Consider the following 20,441-nt stretch of genomic DNA (forward strand, 5'->3'; position numbering starts at 1 on the left):
AGTGTTCCCTCAGTTTTTTCCAGGTGTTGTCTTTCTTGATGCCAGATTTGTGGCTTCTAGGATTCTGATGGCACTGGAAAATGGGGCACCGGAAAAGAGAATTTTCTTCCCATGCCCTCATCCCCAGCACAGTTGAAGCTGTGCTGGCACAAATGGGGAAGGAGGGGAAGGGAAAAGAATTTATCCAGAAGTAGAGGCAATTTGTATACCTGGACTCATGTGGGGGGTGGGGGGGGCAGTCCCATCCCCTATACAGCTGGATACACAGATTGCCTCCTTGTCAAACTGCAGAATGTAGAGTGCAGACAGGCACTGCCAAGGTAAGGTTAACCTTGCTTTAAGCATTGCTAAAGGAGAAGTGGGTGAAGGAACCTTGATAATGTTACAATATCTTGTCACAATGCGGCCTATTAAAATATGAGAAAGTTGCTTCTTGTGATCTGGTTGACAACTGTAACTGCAGAATGCTAGACTAGATAGGGCTCTAGTTTGTCCTCATGGAACTTGTTATATTTTTATGCACTGGCTTCTGGCTTTCTTGCATGGCCTGATGTACAGGTTTGTCTTTTTGCTGGGTGGCCTGTAGGTCTAAAAGCTATGGGAAGAAACCCATGTTCTCAATAACCAAATGGCGCTGAGGAAACGCAAGATGTCCACAACAAAAGCCCTGCATGGTAGAAAATCAAATTTGATTCCTTGATAGATGTCAGTAATCTCTGTCTGCAGCCACTATGTGTTATTTAAATTATCTCTCACCAGAACCCTTTCTGCCAGAGATTCAAGTAGTACATACTGTATATCTTGGTTAAAGATGCCACCCCTGAGATCCACAGAGATATATCTCATTGCCTTGTAAAACCTTCCATGTTTAATGGCAGAGATCAACAGTTCCTTGGTGTGATGTTATCACCCCTGAAGTTCCAAGGTGAAAGATGCCTTTGACGGACAATAAAGTATATGGGTATGTTGAATTAAGGATTAGCACACTTGATCCATTTGAAACTACAAGGGGGGAAATTATATCTGAGCAAAATGCTTGCAATGAGAAGGATTAAGGGCCAAAAGGGTGGGGATCGAGCTCACTGGGCAAATACTAGTATAAACAGGTAATGGAGCAGACCCTCAGCTGCATAAACATATGGGCAAAGCAAAGCCCAACAGAGGGAATATTGTTCCTGTCCTCTTAAAATCTACAGAACCCTTGGTGTTCTTCTTCTTCTTCTTTTTTTAAAGCAGCCTGGCCTAGCTTATGGGTCTATGGGTCTATTATGAGGAATGCAGGGAGAACAGCACCCCTCCTATACGTGGTTTTTCAACTTCCTCTTCCTTGAATTAAGGCTTGTCCGAGTACACACATCTTTGGAAAGAGGTTTTTACAGATGTATCAAAATGTTGTATTCCAAAACTCTAGTTTTCAAATCTATTTCTACTGCTTTCTCATATTAAACAAATAAAATAAGGAAAATGTCTTAGAAAATTTTGCAGTTGCATTTGATTGTTTGATTTAGGGACTAGGGGTTTCTTCTGTTTCCTTTATGGCTCTATGATTTTAAATTTACCCTGTATTCCCTATTCCCTGAGTTTTTCTTTAATTAGGGGCATTTCTAAGATGAAAGTTGATCTGGAGTTGGATGGCCAATAAATTTAAATAAATAAATGAAGATGAATTCTGGAACTGAAAGAAATTATGTTTTCTGGTTTCTTCATTTCATTTGCTTCTCTCTTTCATCTCCACATTACTTATGTGGAAATGGGCACGTACTGCAAAAACACAATGTATGAGTCATATACAATTGCATCAAGATTCTTTTTTGTTTAGCATTCATGTACAGATATGTCCTTTTGCTAAAACTTTACAGAAAAGGAACCTGCGTGTTTATTATTTATTTAAATGATTTATAGAACTGCCCATCTCACAGCAGTGACTCTGGGTGGTGTATAAAGATTAAAACCATCATAACACTATATAACCCATGATGCCTTGATTAAAACAATAACCCCCAAAACAAAGAGCCACATCACCAGTGAAGCTCATTGATCTTCCTGGCCCATATGCCTGGGGGAACAGCCAGGTCTGTTCTGTGCCTTATGGAAGGCTAACAGCAGTGGTGCCATTAGGATCAATGGGGGGATACTGTTCCACAGGGCATGACTCTGGGCTCCAAAAAGATGCCATTGTTTGATGAAGGGTACCCAGAGCATGCCCCTGCTAGACCTGGTGGGGAGGGAAGAAACTATGGGGGACAGACATTGCCGCAAATAGCTTGGTCCTCTGCCACGTGGGGCTTTATGGGTGTAACCAGCAGCTTGAATTGGACCGGAAACCTACTGGGAGCCAGTGCGGCTTGCAGAGTAGTGATGTTATATGAGAGTATCAGAAGACACCCAAAATTTCCCATGCTGCTGCATTTTGGACCAGCTGCAGCTTCTGTGAATGCTCTTCAAGGGCAGTTCCATGTAGTACACATTAGAGTAATCCAAACAGGAGTTGACTAAGGCATGAGTCATTGTGAGCAAGGCCTCTGGTCCAGGAATGGGTGCAGTTGATGCACAAGATGAACTTGTGCAATGGCTTCCCAGCCATGGCTGCCACCTGCTCTTTGAGCAGGAGCTGTGAGTCCAAGAGGACCCCCAAATTGCACACCAGCTATAACTGGGGAATAGTATGTATAATTATATATACCATCACTTCAAAAATGCTTATTCAGTGCACACAAATGCATCAGTGAAACACTAGACAAGAACTTGCTCCTTTACTTAAATGCCTGTTTCCTCCTCTATTAGTCTTAGTGGCACTCACGGTATTATCATCCTGTGATTACTAGGTAGTTTTACAGAGACACATGCCCACTTATTTCCCAAATAATTATTTTAATTAGATCTCAGACAGTGCGGGATCAAGATATTTGGCTGCTGATATGATAGCCTGCTTTGCCAAGAATTGAGTCTTGATGCATTGTTGAAATATCAATGTCTGCTTTTCTCTATTCTTTACATTGACTTCTGAAATACATTGGTTCACCCTGTTGCATAATAGGGCAAGCTCAGAATGATCTAGATTTTAATACGATGCTGAAGAAAATCTCTAATTCATGAACAGAATCTGACTAGTTTGTTAGTTTACTCTGCCTTTAATATTAGGGTTTTCACCACATGTGGTTTGGAGGACTCATGGGGAATAGTATATGTAGTTTAGCGGATGGGTAGGAATGCAGTATCACTCAGCATTTGGTGTCTGAGAGATGGTCAAGTTACTTTTTCTACTCTGTCAGGACTGGCTGCACCAGATCTAAGAAACAACGTGGGCCATTTATAACCATCTGTCTAGTAAGAGTTTCATTATAAGCCTTAACAAGGCACCTTCTTTTTCTCACTTCTGACACCTGCTTTCATGTGCAGAAAAAAGCAAAAAGTGGTCTCTAGGGTTATAAGCAATACGCAACTTATTTCCCCTGCAGAGAAGAACGAAGAGAGAAACCCACTGTGTCTCATGGTGGACTTGGCCTTGCCGAGTGCCATGCTATGATCTTCAGAGTTGATTGTGGTGGAAGAAGGACAGGATGGAATGGAGCAGGGGTACTTTGAACGCTTTGTTCTAAATTTCAAGCATCATCGATTTAAAGAGTTCATTCTTAGAGATTATTTTCATGTTATCTAAAGCAGAGAGAGCCCTTCTTCTAGAGTATAATCTTTGATTTGCAGTTTATAATCCTGTCTGTACTATTAGCCTTTGGGAACGGGCTAGTGAAAAAAAATAAAATTCAAGTAACAGAGCAAGTCACTCTTGGAAGGTTTCAGTCATGTACCTGGTATTCCTATTTAGTGTAGAAGAAGACTCCTTGCCTCTGCTTTAGAGCCAATCTGTTAAACAGGCACATAAACATTCAGCTTGGCTTCAGGATTCAAATCAAATTCATGATGGCAGCAAAAGAAGGCAGGTTCTGAGTGGGCAGTTTGATGGCTAGACCTGGGTGGATGAGTAAAACCAAGAACAGTCGGTCTGAAACGAACCAGTTCATTAGGAAGAAAGTTGTCAGGGAGAAAAACCAATTGTGCAAGAAAAGAAATTATACCAGTCCAGAGAACACACAGTCTATCAGCTGGGAGCTATTAAGAGCTGAGAATGCCCATGTAAGGCTATTCTTATAGCAAAGGTTTTATCCCAAAGGTCAACACAGTTCTGAGAATTCTTGCCTGCTTACAAGCTCCTGGGGTTGTACAGGGTAGAGGAGCTAAGTCATTGGCAATGCATCTTCTCTCTTCAACCTCATCCTTTTCTGTTTTGGTTTATTCCATGATTGCTCATCTGCTTGGTTTTTAAGCAAAGCTTCTACCTTCTTCCTGCAGAATCCTTTTGTTCCTGGCCAGCTGCAAAATGTTGAATATCTGAAGGTAACATTGATCCCTCTCTCTGAAGGCAGGCACAAATGCTGGGTGAAAGAGAAGGATGGGGACACTTTGTACAGTAAAATACTTCCCCAGGATACACATGTAGTGCATCTTGGGCTACCCAGCTAAAACCTACTCTGCAGCAAAATCCCGAGTGAACATAGTTTTTATTTGCTTGTGTTTGAGGACAAGGGAGCTGGGTGCCTTCACATTTCAGATTCTATCTTCCAGCTTTTATCTCTAAAGCAAGAAAATTTTTTTTTCCCAGTTTGGGAAATGCAAAGCTGGTCCTTGTATAGTATGCATGATAGATGTTGGCTTTTTCTATCAATTCCTCTGCAAATATGCCCTAACTAGAGTGGCAAGATTTGCTTGGTAGGTTATGGTAGGGATAGGCACTCTGTGGCCCTTTAAATGTTGCTAAAGAACAGCTTTCAGTAACCCCAGCCAGAATGGCCAAGGATGAAGATGCCTACCCTTGGGCTAGTAGGATGAGTAGCGTGTACATTATTTTATTCAGCAAGTGATAGCATCTGGCTAACCATGCCTGGGCTTGGAAGCTAAGCAGGATTGCATTTGCTTAATACCTGGATGGGAGATCATCACAGAATACTAGGGCTGGGAAGGGGGAAAAAAAATCCAAGAGAATATAGTGCCAAACCACTACCATTCGGTTGCCAAGAAAGCTGCTTAGATGCAATCATAAGAAACCAAGCTGAACTTCAAAGTGTCTTTATAATGTTTCAACAAAAAGTTTAGCATAACTAAGAAAATAATTTTTAATGGAAGTAGCTCCCCCAAACCCATGAAAATTTAGCTCTGCAAGTTGCTTTAATGTCTTGTTTCAACTTGGCATAAACACACACATGCTTAATGAATCCCCAGTTGAATCAAGACCACCAGAGATTGTTCTGAATTATATCAGTAGGTGGCACTCTTCTGTTTATTCATATTAAAATTATGTTTTGTAACTGTGTGGTGTTATTTGTTTTCATAACTATACAGTGGAATTTATTTATTTTTTTTGAGGTGGAGTAAAGGCAAAGATGCGTACGCTTGTGGTGGCAGGAGTGAATGAATGCACTCAGTCGGAGTCAGTTAACTTTGACTGCAAATGTTGTGATTCGCTTAAACGCCCAGTGAGCTCCCCATTCAAATGTTTTTTATTACTCTTCAGACGCTTTTTGTTGGGGATGCATTCAGACAACTTTGGACATCTATTCCATTTTGAGGACCTGAACTGTTTTTGTATCTTGGCTTGGCACAGTTAGATTGTTCTTTGTGAGCAAAGACCTACCGTTTTGGAGCAATTGTATTGGAGGAACTCTGGGCAGGCCTCTTGATACATTTAAAGTGAAGCTAGACTTTTGGTCAGGAGGAAAGAAAGTAGATGAGTGCCAGAATGTTTATCTGAAAGTCTTGAGCATTTTTTACTTTTGAAAGAGGTGCTATTTTAAAGCATTGATATTGTAAAGTTCCTAAGCCAAACGGCTTGGCACCATGGACCAAGAAACTGAACAAACGCATCTGCTCAGTATTACCATCCTAGGTTTCTTTCAGTGCTGTAGTGTTTGGGGTTTAGAGTCTTAGCTAATGAGGAAAGCCTTTTGTGTTTGAAGTTTGTCAACTTTCTCAGCTGTTTATAGGGTGATAGCTAAGAACTTCCAGATCAATATTCATCCTGAGCTGTTTCCTTGTGATCATGTCTACTTTTGACTTTTCCCTTCCTCTTGCTTTTTTTCTTTAAGCCAATGAAGCTGAAGTTCAGTTGAAGACAATTTTCTCTGTTTTGAAAAATGGAGAGGATCTGATGGTTGTTGGCATAAATCTCTATGCACTAGCTTCGGTTCTTCAACCTCAGTTGTCTTTAGGCCAGGTCTTGTGATGGTAGTGAATCTACCAGGTTTGGGATATCTCAGCTCCTTTGTCAGTACTAGTAATACACAAGCCTTTCCTAGCAGCTTTTGGTAGTTTGGGTGGTGGGATGTCAGTATGAAACTGTCTTGGTTTGTGAGAAAGTGAGATGGCTGTCTCTCTACTAGTATTCAACAGCAACTCATGACACTAGTAGCCAGTGTTTAATATTAAAGTTATTAACCTCAGGCTGTACTTAGCTACAGAAAATTTCCACTGTGTGGCTTTGTGCCATGGATGTTTGGTTTCAAGAGTTAGAGAGAAAGAAAGAGAGAGTGGGACAGAAGCCCGAATAAGCATAACAAAGATGATGCTTCTTGCACTAATTTGCATGCATCCATCTGCCACTAGAGCTAGGTTTCTTCCCAGATTCCAGGATGGAAAGAGCATGAGAAGTGATGAACTCTGCCCTTGTGCCTTCTCCCTTCTGGGACTCTGAGATGCTCATGAGTTTGAAGATTGGGAGAGGTCAGTAAAACAAATGCATTCTGTTTTCATGGGTCATGGAATGGAAGGTTATGAAGGAACTTGGCTTGCTTTGAATTTGTAATATACAAGCATATTTTTCCATTTCCTCCCCTGACTTTGTTTTCTCCCCCTTTTCTCCCACCCCAGGTCACAAATCTGAGTGAAGGATCACTTCATAGTAGAATATATAACACAAGCAGTCAGCTGTGTTTTCTCCTATCACTGGTTGCATACAATGCATAGTTGAATTGTCATTTACATTTTGTTGCCAAAGGGAGTCAGTATGGTGTAGAGTGGGACTGTGACTAGGGAGGCCCAGATTCCAGTGCCCACTCAGCCCTAACACTCATAACTCAAAGCAATCATAGACTCTCAGCTGAATATGTTTTCCAAGACTGTTGTGAAGACAAGACTGGGAGGAAGAATTAAACAGTATGTATCACTTATGTGCAGTGTGAAGATAGAGTGGACTGAAACTGAGCTGGAAAATGTTCAGACAACTTGTGTTTCTTGTACATTTGGAATATTAGTGAAAAATTTTCCAGTTGGCATTTCAGATTTCAAATATAGTTTCAAAATATAAGATAGCAATAGTGGCAACTTAAAAATACTCTTTCTGTGTGTGTGCATGTGTATGTGTGCATATTTTATGTATAACCTGAAATAGTTATGATCATGCACAGCACGCTTAGAGAAGGCCAGTTCTGATTACTGTCAAATGTCAAATACATATAATCAAATAATTCATGTGTGTTTTGGATGACAAAAATGTACTTATTAATGACATTCCATAGAACCCTGTTGTCAGAAAACTCTATGAGGTGTAGTATAGCGTTGAAATAATTTCATGGCTCTTAATGGAAGCCTGCCCTAGTAAGATACTATCCTAACAGAAATTATCATAGTAGTAGAGGTGAATGAGGGTTTTTAATTGCTTGCCTCAATCCATAGGATATCTGAGCTACTACTATAAAATGTCCCATATTATTTCTATCAGAACTATACCGTACAGATATTTTCTTCTGGTTTGCTCTCTCACATTCTTACCATTTCCCAGGACTTTCCCTGGCTTCTGGAATATAATTTCTAAAGAGGGCAAGGGTACTGATCGTTTAGGCTGGATCCTCTGACTCTGAAGCTCTAATTCTAGATCTCTTTTGGTGTAGTCTAAGAATACTCACTGGAGAAAGAATTATACTCCTTATGTGCTCAAAAACATTATGTGCTCTTTACTATTATCTCATGTGTTAATGAATGAGTTCCAGCACTAACGATGAGGTTCTAGATTAGAGATCCGACTGGTTCTAGAGTGTGGTTGTGCTGAACTTTGGCTTCTCATCTTCTTACATGGAGCTCTGTTTACGAAGTTCTGCATTTTGTGTTTGATTGTTAGAGCTATAAACTATAGGTCCAGCAAAGTTTCTATCTACAGATAAAGACTGTGGTTGTTCATGTAATTCTGGGCCATTTGAAAGCTTAAAAGCCAGATATTTTGCAGTACTGGCATACTTTTTGGCTCAACTCAGAATCAAATTAGCAAAGGACCTTGTAGAAATGGGGTTTTGCAGGCTGGATTCCCATCTTCTTCACTGCAGCCTTAAGTTGAACTTAAATTATCAGTGGAAGGCACAGCAAGGAGACCAAGAAGAAGGAAAGTAATTACTCTGCAAGTGTTATTTTTAAGATCCTTTTGGGTCTGTAATATTGATTGATTATTGAGACTGACCATTTATTTAAACTGCTGCAAGAGAACTGGAAGAAGTAATTGTTGAAAGTTCAAGAGTGTTGCCAGTCTTCCTGGAAATAGAAAGTTTAAGATTGCCATTGTTCTGGCTAAGCTTGCATAGTTCTCCTGTAATATGGACATGACATTTGGAGGTTTTCTACCAGCAGTAATAAATGCAAACAGCGCCATGTTTCCAATCAGGACTAGCTCTAGGCATTTTGGCGCCCTAAGCAAAATCATATTCTGGTGCCCCCTATGGTTTGGCTCATCTTCTGATTTTGTTAGGAATTTCAAAAAGATGCCCTCTTGTTTCTTTTTTTCTTCAAATTTTTGAACTTTACACTTATGATTTTCAGCCCTGGACAATTTTTTTTCTTGGACATTTTTTACCCTGTTTACACAGTAAGCAATTTTAATTACATCAGCACCCATTATTCTGTGAAATTATATTTAACCCTCAAGTGGGTGCGCTGGCTTCTTACTGCATTTTGCTTTTTTACAGTGTTTTTTTTGGAAGTCTTTTCCATTTTGGTGCCCCTAAAATTTGGTGCCCCTTGGCCAGTGCCTACTTGGCCTTTGCCTAGAACCATCCCTGTTCCCAGTGAGGATATGGTACAGGAGCCATAGCCCCCTTCATAACAGGAGAAAAGCATTACTGTGAAGGAAAGCGCCACTTGTTGCCAACTCTCTCTTCTCTGCTGGAAATACGTGTGTGTTTCTTGGAGATACTAGTCCCCGGGTTAAGAACACCCAGTTTAAGGATGACCTATAGTTAAGAATGGAGCATATTGTAGCAAAACGCGAGTTAAATACACAATGATTCGAGTTAAATACATAATGATTTGAGTTAATTACACAGTACTACTTACACAGTTTTATACAATAATACTGTGCTGGCTTACATACAAATTTGACTTAAGGACAGACCTTGGGAGTGTAACTCGTTCTTAAACTGGGGACTACCTGTACAGGTAAAATAAAGGCCATAGAGGCAGCAGCAATGCTCGTGAAATGCAGGACGGTGCGTCCTGCTCAATTTTTAAAAGTGCTTCATTAAATATGGCTCAGTATCTCAAACTAATGTGCTGAAACTGTCTTCTGAATTCTGCCCCCCCTCCATTTTTCCCCCTGAGAAAGTTGCTCCTATTTTTCTATTTCATTCTGTAAGTGCTTTAGAATTTGTGGAGGCGGCTATTGCCTCTGGAGGTTTCATTGATTGCCCATCTCTCTACCACTCTGCAGTTTCGCTGGTTCCCTGAGCTTCCTATTTGGAAAGGCATCACGGGGAAGGACTTTAGGCCAAGAACTGCCCACCACCCTGAGAAGAATGTCACCAAAAATGTATTCTCCTTTGGAGGAAAAAATGAATGAAAAAAGGTTGAATGAGAATGACTGAAAAAATGCAGAAGGGTCTGGCCCAGCACTAGTTATGGTATCAAATTCTTCCTCTGCCCTCTGTTTGCATCTGTTTTTCTTCATGCTATTATTAATAGTCTGAACATGACAAGAAACCATGTTTTATCATGTTAGGCATTTTTCCTCCATCCCCCCCCCCCCCCATTTTGGCCACAAAGAGGGGTTCTGAACTACTGTTCTCACTTTTAATGAGCTGCAGTTGGATTTTACGTCTGAACTCTAAACAATAGTTATTCTTCATTTAGATTTGTTGAGCCAAGCGGGCTTCATTGACCATGGTGTTAAGTTGGCTTGCTTCAAACAAAACATATCTAAGATTAGCAATACTTTTGCCCAGATTTGCATGGCAAATTGCTGCTCAGAAATGGAAGAAGAACTTCTGTATTTATCACACCCGTGCCCTGAGTGGGAGAGTAGTCCGTAGGAGTGTGAAGTTTCCTTGGCTTGTTACCAGGGCTATACACCATGGCTTATTTTGATGTCCAGCCACTTCCACTGGATTATCCTTGCAGACTGTTATTTCCATGTGGCCAGAAACTTGTGGGCCATGCAGCAGGCATTTGCTTTGATAACTTTGTGCTGCTTGCAAACACTCCATATCCCAAGAACTAAGTGGTCTTCTGAGATTCCTTATTCGTCCCTCCTTCTGTCCGTTTCTTGTCATGGTTTATCTGCACTCCCTGGCCTGAAGCTGAGCCACAAGCTGTTTGTTCCACACCCCCCCCCCCGTGTTTTCTTCTGAAATCTAAGTTAACAGCCATGTGTACATTATTAAACAGGCTGTTGGACAGCAGCCAGAAAGCCTGGGTGCCAAGATTTAGTTGAGCCTGAACATTGTGTTCTGAGGACAACAGTTGTTCAACGAAGTCAGGTAAACTTGAGCAAACTTCCTTGCAAGAGCAGAGGGGGGAGCAGTATAGGATTCCCCACTGCCTTACCTCTGCCCCTGCTTAACTTGGAGGTGACGGGGAAGAGCTTAAACGTATTTTTCTATTATTAGTGTTTGGCACAGGCCCATCCGTTCCTCTGCTGGGAACTCCAGACACGTGTTCTTATGTCTAGCAAAGTGACCAAGGAATGGGCTTCTGTCTTGGGGCTGAAAAGAACAAGACTGGAGCTCGTCCTTTTTTGTAGAGTGGGGGGAACTTTTAACATACCTTCAGAATTTCTAGACCCTATTTGTGCCTTAACACAAATAACAGCATGAAGAAAAACGAACAGAAGCAAGGACACAATTTTACATTTGCACTTTGTGATACTCTTGCAGGCTGTTTTGGGTCCAGTTTGTAACATGTTTGATTTACAGTTTTTATTCTGTAAGATAAAAATCCTCTTTCCCTTCTCTCTAGGATTTACATTTGGATAATTCTTTTAAAAATGAAGAGGGAGAGACCTCCTTCTGCCTCTTTCAACTTTTCCATGCTTCAAATCTGTTCTTTTCTCATATTTGTAATGGGCAGGTATAAGAACATTGGAATGTAAAAAAACCATGGCAGATCAGAGCAAGGTTACATCTGTCTTGCATTGTGTTCTCTTAACTGGCAAATACAGAAATAGGACATGAGGACAATTGTAGTGGTTAAGAGAGCCAGTTTGGTATAGTGGATAAGGCACCAGGCTAGAAAGCAGGAGACTGTGAGTTCTAGGCCTCCTTTAAGCATGAAAGCCAGCTGGATGACTTTGGGCCATTTACTCTCTCTCAGCCCAACCCACCTCACAGGGTTGTTGCTGTGGGGAAAATAGGAGGCAGGAGTATTGGGTGTTTGCTGCCTTGAGCCATATGTATATAAAAAGGTGGGATAAAAGTATAATAATAATAGTAATAATAGTAATAATCCTCTCGTTTGCATTCTTCTGGAAATACTGTCTCTTGAAATATATAGCTTTCATGACTAGCAGCCACCAATGACTTTTCCTCCTTGAATTTATCTAGTTTTTTAAAAACTATTGAAGTTGGTGGCTGCCACAATATCGTGAAGTCATGCCGTGTAGAATCCCCCTTGATCTATCAGCTTTATTGTGTAGTTCTATTTTCCCCAATTCATTTTATACCCATTTATCAAATCTTGTACTTACTGAATCTTTTTAAGCTAAAAATTACACCAGGGTTGTTACCTTGTTCTCATAGGGAAGTTGCTCCATCTTCTTGATAATCAGTATTTTGCAGCAGCTCCTGTGCCACTGAAATCCTATTAATTTCAAGCCTACTCTTGAACTTCCAGACCTGGCAGCTTTACCCATAGTCTTTTTCTTCCTTATAATTCTTTATCTTCCATAGCCACAACTTCCTTCAGCAGGGGCAACCTAATGTATGGCATTGCGTGAATTCAATCATACTCAGTAGTACAGGAGGAAAGGGAATCTTGGTGGTGCTGAGAAAGTCATCCTAGAGGACAGTCTTGTCTCTCTGTTTATTTAGGGCCTTCCTGAATGGTCAGTGCCCATTGCCCTCCATTTGCTCTGTTAAACAGGGTGAGGCAGAGAGATGGTGTCAAGGGGTTAATGTTGTGCACGTTCAGAGTGGCAGTCCTGGGCTTCCGAGGGAGCTCCAAAAGTCAGCATATCATGGTCTTGCTCCATTGCTCTTTCACACTTCATCCCTTCTCCTCCAGTCTCTCCAGAGAAGGTGCAAGCCCATTGTGGCTTGAAATCTCTTACAAACTGAGAAAACAAAGAGAATTTTTCCCTCTTGGTAACCTGTGGAGAGGCATTTTTTCTCCTCCCCATCCCCATCCTCTGCTAAATGTTCAGAAGAGCCTCTCTTCTAATGTCAGTTGCTATTTGCAGTCCAAGATTTGGCCTGGGTCTTGAGAAAGGCTGGGAACAGGAAGTGAACTTCTGGGTCACTGTTTGGCTCAGAGGCAATGTATTACTCCAGTGAGGTTTGGGAAGAATGTTTCTGGAATGTGTCATTGCTATTCAGTTATGAGGGTAACTCTGAAATACCTACCCTCAGCTATTTGGGGCTCCAGGACTCTATTCTTAGTTATATATCTCACTACTACTAATATTAGTTTTACCCCTACTATTTTTAATAGAAGAACCCCTACTATTCATTAGGAGAAAAATACAATAATTAATCTCGTTCTGAGTTAAGGAGCTCTTCTTTCACCTCTTGCCACTATAAAAATATATCCAGATTGGCCTAAGGAATGGAAATAGATTGCTTCAGAAGCTCTTCTAACTATTTGTACTATACTGTTAATGATCAGGATGGTTATAAAGCATGTCCCCACCAAGGTTTTGCTCAAAACTAGAGGTTTCGCATTATAAAGATCTGTTAGGGTGTCAAGGAGTATACAAGAAAAGAAAGCACCAGTTTGTGTGGATTTTCTCTGATGTAACACTGTGTAGATGGTTTCTATGATTCTTGCATGAAGATCCGTGAAATTTATGGGAATGAGATGGCCTCAGTCACATCATTGCAGCTCTATAAAGTTCCTCATGTTGACATTTCTTTGGAAAGTATATAAAAATGTGGGCTTCTTTTTCTGGTTTTTTTTTTTTTCCATTTTCTCTCACATAATCATCATAATTCCAGCAAAATGATGGCAGCACAGAATGGTCTCTTGATCTTTGTGCTTAAGTGTGGAGCAGGCATCTCCTGCAATTTCTCCAGCCAAGGAACCTGACATTCTAATAGCCTTTGTGAATTATGCAAATGAAGCAGATGTACATATTTAACATAATTCTGTTTGTTTTGTTCATGAAGAAATGCAGCTCTGGGTAGAAAAGTGAAACCTGGCCCTTGGTGATTGGAAACATTGCTTGGCCTCATCCATTGGCTGAAGGAGACTGTTCAACTTTCCTGTCTAATTTCCCTGTTCTGAGATACCATCAGATGCTGCTAACTGATTCCAGAAGTAACCATATATTTGGCTGGCTTTGTGGGAACGATATTCAGAGGAATCACCTTTTCCTTCCAGATCCTGAAGTTTGGTTGCTGTTAGTGCAGTTGCATTCTTTCAGTAGGAGGATTTTGCTTTCTCCCAACATTTCCCAGAATTTCCCCCTCCCTCTATTTTTGGGAAGCCATAAAGATTTTATATATTTTTCTCAAGGAAGTGGAGTTCACAGAGCCTGGAAAGCAGCTTTTGGAATCTCAAGAATGTTGTCACACTTGGAAAAATGGAGTGTACACTGATCCCTGGACACTCACTTCTCTTTTACTCACTTCATTAGTGACAAGGCAAATGGAAGTAATGCTAACCCAGTTCAGAGTATCATGTAGAATCTCTGGCTCCAGAGACTGAAACCCTATCTGCATAAAACTGAGCAGCAGTTATGTAGGAAATGGGAATAGTGATCTAGGCAGTACTGTTATCCCAGGCTGAATTTTGTAAGTGTTTGTGATAGATTATATAAATTGTTTCTAGTCCGGAGTTGCCAGTCCTGATTGCTGCTTACCGCAGTTTGATGTAATCTATTTGCTTCTATATGATGGAAGTCCAATTTATAGCAGTTAGTAGCCAGCTATCCTTTTCCCTGGTGGCTCCCTAATTGTGGGATGTTCTTCTCAGGGAGGATTGCCTAGTGTGTTCATTGTAGCCTTTTGGCATCATATACATTTCTTCGAGGCAACTTCATTTTAGTGCTTTTGAATGTCTTTACATTTGTAGCAACAGAGCTAGGTCTGTAAGGTGAAAGATTGGAGGTCTTAAACCTCCTCTCCCAGAAGGTCTTTAGGTTTACTCACTCCGGCCCACCTTCCTGTCTTGGTGTAAGTGTTTTGTAGTTACTGCTGCTACCACCTCTGTGCCAGAGGGTGTTGTGCCTGGCATCCTTCCCCTAACTTTGGTCTTTAAGAGAGATGGGGCTTCCACAACCTGTATTGCCATTTTGGTGAACGCACCCTCTCCTCATTTAGCAACTGCAATTCATTCCCTAAATCAGAAGCAAAATGGTCACTAAGTGAACATGTGACTGAGACAGCGAGAGAGAGACACTGCAAAGATCACTCACTGCTGCCATCTCATTCAGATAAAGTTATTTCATGCAGGAATATCAGTGTTATTCTCACTCTGGTATGGGTTGTTATCAGGCACAGAAATTTGGACATGAGTGTGTGCATTGATCAGAATTTTTTTTTTTTAATTTACTATTACTGTTGTATTAGTGAACAGTTGCTAAACGAGGTAGCTGCTAAACGAGGAGTAGCTAGAAAAGGTAAAAATGGGAAAAAAAGTAAAGTGTGATGCTTTCTTCCCTCTTTGGGGGATAAACCAATCTCATAAGAGATAAACACATTTTATTTTTTTTCAAAAAGTGCCTTAAAACTTATGATATATGAAGTCTGATTTACAACATACCTGCAGTGCTCCAGGCAAGCCACAAGACAGGACGAGTCTGCTAGTGAGCCAGCTGCAGCTTCTGGATGGTCTTTGAGGGCAACCCCATGTATTTCTTTGTCCTTGGACCTTTCTGGTTTGTCACAGTTATTTCAGCCATTTATCAGAGCTATTGAGGAGATGGTACACTCTGTTTTTCCCCCCAGCTCAGATGCAGAAACTTCTTGCTCCATATCCCCAGAGTTCTGCCTTTGTCTTTGAAAAGGTTAACCCTTTTTCCTGTCTAAGAGGTGAGGCATTGAGAGAATCTCCTGAAGACATACGCTAAAGCCTGAGAGAAGGAGCATATTCAAACTCAGATACTCTCCGGTGTTTAGACTGGCAGTATTGTGAATGTAGGTTGGCTGTTCACATAATGATTGTTGGTGCTCTTTTACCTGTTTTGGTTTATGGCTTTCATTTTTAGTTATGAATCATTCAGTGAACTTTTTATTGATAGTAATGTTTGTTGACAGAAATAAATAAATAGCTACAGATTTGTGTACCAAAATCACTTTCAGGAACAATTCAAGTGAACTGATTGCATGTAGTGAAATCTGGACATCTTTCAGCAATCAGTAAAAAAAAAAATGAAAAAAAAATTAACAGCTCCTTGCAAAATCAAGCTGTTTCTACTTGCAAGAGACCACCCAAATCTATCCAGTGTAAAAGCTGCATGGGTTGAGATGTTTTTGGGATGCCAACAATATTCTTAGGTCAGGCACTAGAAGACTCCTTCGAATGTGTGAAAATAATCATTGAACAATTAGGCCCTTGTTCTTGGTACCTTTATGGTATTGTTATTGGTGTTATTGGTATTGCCATCATTTTCATGAGCACAAGTAAGAATGCTTTTAAAGTGCGCTGCTTTGTTCATAGGTACTCTTCCATATCCATTGGGAATACCCATGTATGGCTTTACATGTCTTTGGGGTCAACACTCTATCATTCCCCTGCTTTATTTCATCATCTGCATCACTGGAACTCTCTTGCTGGCTGGCAGAATGAGTCAGAGGGAAATGCCGTCTGAGTCAGCATTGTCTGCCTATGCGTTGTGCTCTATACAGAAACTTTAACTTGGTGATTTCCAGGAGGCTATTGCCAGACAGATAAATAGTGCATAGCCTCTTAAAGGCCTTCATCTGTTGTACACTTTGGTCCAGGAGGAGAAGAGAGCTTTAAATAGGCAGGGTCAGAAAAATAATAATCTTGCCTTGGAGAGGACCTCTGATGTTTCCTGTCCTCACAAGGCTTGCCAGTTGTGGCTGTAGATAGGAAGAGACCTTAAATGGCAAGGAAGGAAACGGGAGACATAAAATAAAGAACTGGTCATTGTATATACATTCTTCACAGGAAAGGAGAGGGAAATGTTGACCATTGCTGAAAGCTGGTGGGAGGCTATCACAATTTTTTTCTGATGCTTAATGACACAGTCCACATTGCTTAATGTTGCTTGTGCTTAAAGTTAACTTAAACCAGTCTAATCCAGGCATGACAAATCATGAAACCATCTGTGAGACATCTTTGGTCATTCTGTGCAAGTCTGAACCTTGTTTGGCACAGACAGGAAGCAACTGCACTTTACATTGGTTTTTATACATGCATTATGAAGTCCTAAAAGTGCTATTGTTTCTGAAAGCACTGCCATGAAAATCTGTTGCAGCAAAAGCAAGAAGCAGTCTTGGACACTTCAAAAATTAACATATTTATTATGACTTGTAATATTCTGCTTCATCCAGTATTTGGAGTATTGTACTGAGAGACAAAGATGTATACAGGTTTCCCCTTCTTGGCTGAGGCAGTTGATAGAAGAATAAGGGTTTACTGAGGAATGAGAAATAGGTATTGACAATGATCATTCAATAAAGATGGTGGCCATTCACAAAACAGTTATTCTCTATGGAACAGATGTTGTAGACACTCTACAGAAATAGCAGTTTACATATCAACTGCCGGTTTATATTTTAAAATATCTTGCATTCACATTGTTAATATGAATGTAAGATATTTTAGGGAAAGGAGGAAGCTAAAATGAAAGAAGGGTCACACACACACACACACAATAGCATGGCTTTTATGGTCTTATGATTGTAGAATAAAAATATAAAATGGGTAGCAGCATTTAAGATCAAACAAAGAGGTTTAAGAGTAGAAGCGGGAAATAAAACAAGAGTAATATAATAAGACTTCCAATGTGGTAAATAATAGGAGAATTAACTGAAATGTTGTCTATCTGCATAGAAAAAAAAAAAGAGAGTGAATTCTAACTATATCTTGTCAGCTGAAATGCCAACATTTGCATAATGCCTGAACATAGGAAGAAAGGAAATGACAGGAATTTAAAAAGTAGTCTAAGTCTGCAAATGAGAACAGAACAAACAACACCATTATCAAGAACAAGAGAGTGGCTGCAGAAGGCTACAAAACAAGACAAACTGAGAAGTTCAATTTAGTAGACAAAGTTTGAAAAACAAGATGGACATATTTCTAGTAAGAGATGGCAGAGTAAATAGTGGAGATAAGGATAAGAGAAGGAAACAGGTATAGGTAATTGTTATATACGTGAAATTGATTAACTGATAGTTAATGGGACCCCATATGGGAATATTAAGAATAAAGACCAGAGGGTCTTTACTATACTGATAAATGAGGTACGTTTGTAGAAAAGGAAAAGATGCAGAAAAGAGGAAGGGAATAGATGTGAAAAGGGATATAATAGATGAAAAGAGGGAAATAGAGATGAAAAAGGGATATTATAGATGCAATTTAAGAGTGGAAAAGGAGAAATAATGTGTTTACCAAGGGAACTATAATATCTAGGATTGATCATCTGTTTGATGGTTTTAGTCTTCTTTGTTGAGGGGGTATGAGGAGAGGGAGTGTACTTCGACAACTTAATGGTCAATTATATACAACTTATGGTCAACCCAAGACTAGCGTTCAAAAGCTTCCCAGATAACAATACAAGGTACCACCTCTCTCATCTCAGGAGATTCTGTCCATCTGGCTTCCACCTTGGAATGTATGCAAGCAATTTTGTCCATGAAATACCTGGTCAGACAATCACAACTTTCACAGACTAGGTCTTTCAGCCCATCCTTGCCCAAAATGGTCTGGGACACTTTAAACAGCATAGCTGGCCCACGGATGTTTTGCCTACATCTGATGCACGATCAGCAAATTGCAGGCTGCAGACAAAGAATAGCAGGGGTGTCTCCAGAGGCAGATCCAGGTTTTGCTCATGTATGGTATGATTCAATAGTTATGTTCTAGGCAGATCTTTCATCTCAGCCATGGCTCAGAATAAAAGTGAAATGGAGTAACGACCTTTGGAAAAACAGGCAAAACAATCTAAACACAAAGGGAAAAGATTGTGGAGGAGTAAGTTACAAGGTAGTGAGATTTGTGGATATTAATTCAATTAACCATTAAAATCTGGGAAAATCACTATATGAGATATCTAGCTTTCTTCATCTTTGGCTTTCTTCATTCATATTATCCTGGTATGTTAGCTGTCCTTTTCTAAACGATTCTACTATGATCAAACATTTTGCATGGAAATGCCATTTTCAAGGCTTTCTAACGAAGCTGCACTTTTCTGCAACCTCTCGTGAGTGAGCTCAGGAGCAGCAGAAATTCTTTCCTGACTTAGTAGGTTTTTAAAAATCTAAAGAAATCTATTTCCTTAGAAACATTTGGCTGCTCTAGCTTTTATAGGCAGCCATCTCTGAGTGCCCCTAATGTTCAAGCCACAAGTGGATCCAGATGTGCAACAAAGTCTGTCGTAGGGATGGGAAGAGGAGGAGGCACCCGGAAAGCTTGACTCATCAAGGGCTGGATGTGTTTTGAGAAGCAGGCTTCTAGCCAGGGAGGGGTATGTATGCATTTTGTGTGGAAGGGGTGATGCAGTGTGTGCTGAGTGATTCCCTTCAGCTGATGGAATTAAAAACTAGGCAGATGAATAACAAATAAATGAAGGAGGGGCTGTTCCCAATAGTATATTTTAGAGAATTGCACTTAAAGGAATTTTGCTGCCCAGATGCTTGAGCAGGTTTAAAGAAGCTCCATGGATTCTTCCTGATACTCATTGTACCATATGCTAGCATCTGTCCCAGTGTAGAGGACGTGTTCCAAAGTGGCTCCTTCAAATTACAGTGGCATAGGTGTCTGGTAGAAACTCAGTAATGTCAGAGTGACATTGCTTGTGTGATGATGTCACTGCACAAATGATGTGAATTATGTAATACAATGGAATCTGATTCTGATTTTTCTTGAATATTTCAAGGTAACATCCTAAAACAAGCAAACAGAATATTGTTCTTTGCCAAATGTTTTTAATTGCAGCCATGGCCTTCTGTAGGACCAGCAGTTAAAGTTCCTTTGTCACAAAGGACTACCTTTAATGGACAGATCTGTGCTGGGAACATATTTGCAGGCAGTAAAAAGAGATTATGGTAAAAAATATGAAGCTTTGATGTGCAACAAGAAGTTTGTCCTTGAGAAGTGCACCCTTTCTATTCCCTCCCCCTCAGACTTCCCTAAGCATCCAATCTTAATCTGCATACATTCTTAATAACTCTGACCATTCTTAATTCTGTCAGGTGGTCAAGGAATAGCAAATATCTCATCTTGCAATTATGGCTTAGGGAGGAGGACACTGGCTTTCTCAATTTTTCTGTGTACAATCTGTCAAGAATTGCCTGATAAGGAAACAAATAGATGTATATGTGTGTATTTTTCCATAATTCTGTATTCTTCTTGGAGTAATGAAAAAAAAATGAAGACAGGAAGGTGTGCTTGAGGTGCCTTTTATGACTAATATGTGTGTATATATTAAAAGTGGGTCATCTGCTTTTATTAGATCAGGATCTTCATATTTTAGGCAGAGTTGGTTGTTATTCTAAAATTACTGGAGATTTCTATGGTGGTCAATATATGCAACAAAGAGAGGATGGAGAACCCTTGCACAATAGGTAGGTAGGTAGCTAGGTTGTTGAGTAGGTAACATCAGGGAAAAATTGTTCAGGTTAAATCCATTGGTTTTATTTTTGCAGGAAAATTAATACATTAAATATATGAGCCTCCCATCTGTAATCAAAAGTAATCCAGTCCATTCTGGCTCCTCATAACTCATCTCCAGCTTTGTGTGATCACATGTATAGTGCAGACCAGTTTGAATTCTATGAAAATGTGACTTTCTG

At 40.2% G+C, this 20,441-nt stretch overlaps 1 protein-coding gene across 12 annotated transcripts in view; it reads left to right on the forward strand.

Moving 5' to 3' along the window:
• TNS1 (tensin 1) overlaps positions 1-20,441 on the forward strand; it is a 325,093-nt gene that overhangs the window by 137,058 nt on the left and 167,594 nt on the right. The window lies entirely within an intron of this gene.

This window comes from Python bivittatus, unplaced genomic scaffold (assembly GCF_059951505.1).
Source record: "Python bivittatus isolate LINGU-HERP-01145 unplaced genomic scaffold, Pbiv_v1 ctg000480_np1212, whole genome shotgun sequence".
In the NCBI taxonomy this organism is placed as follows: domain Eukaryota; kingdom Metazoa; phylum Chordata; class Lepidosauria; order Squamata; family Pythonidae; genus Python; species Python bivittatus.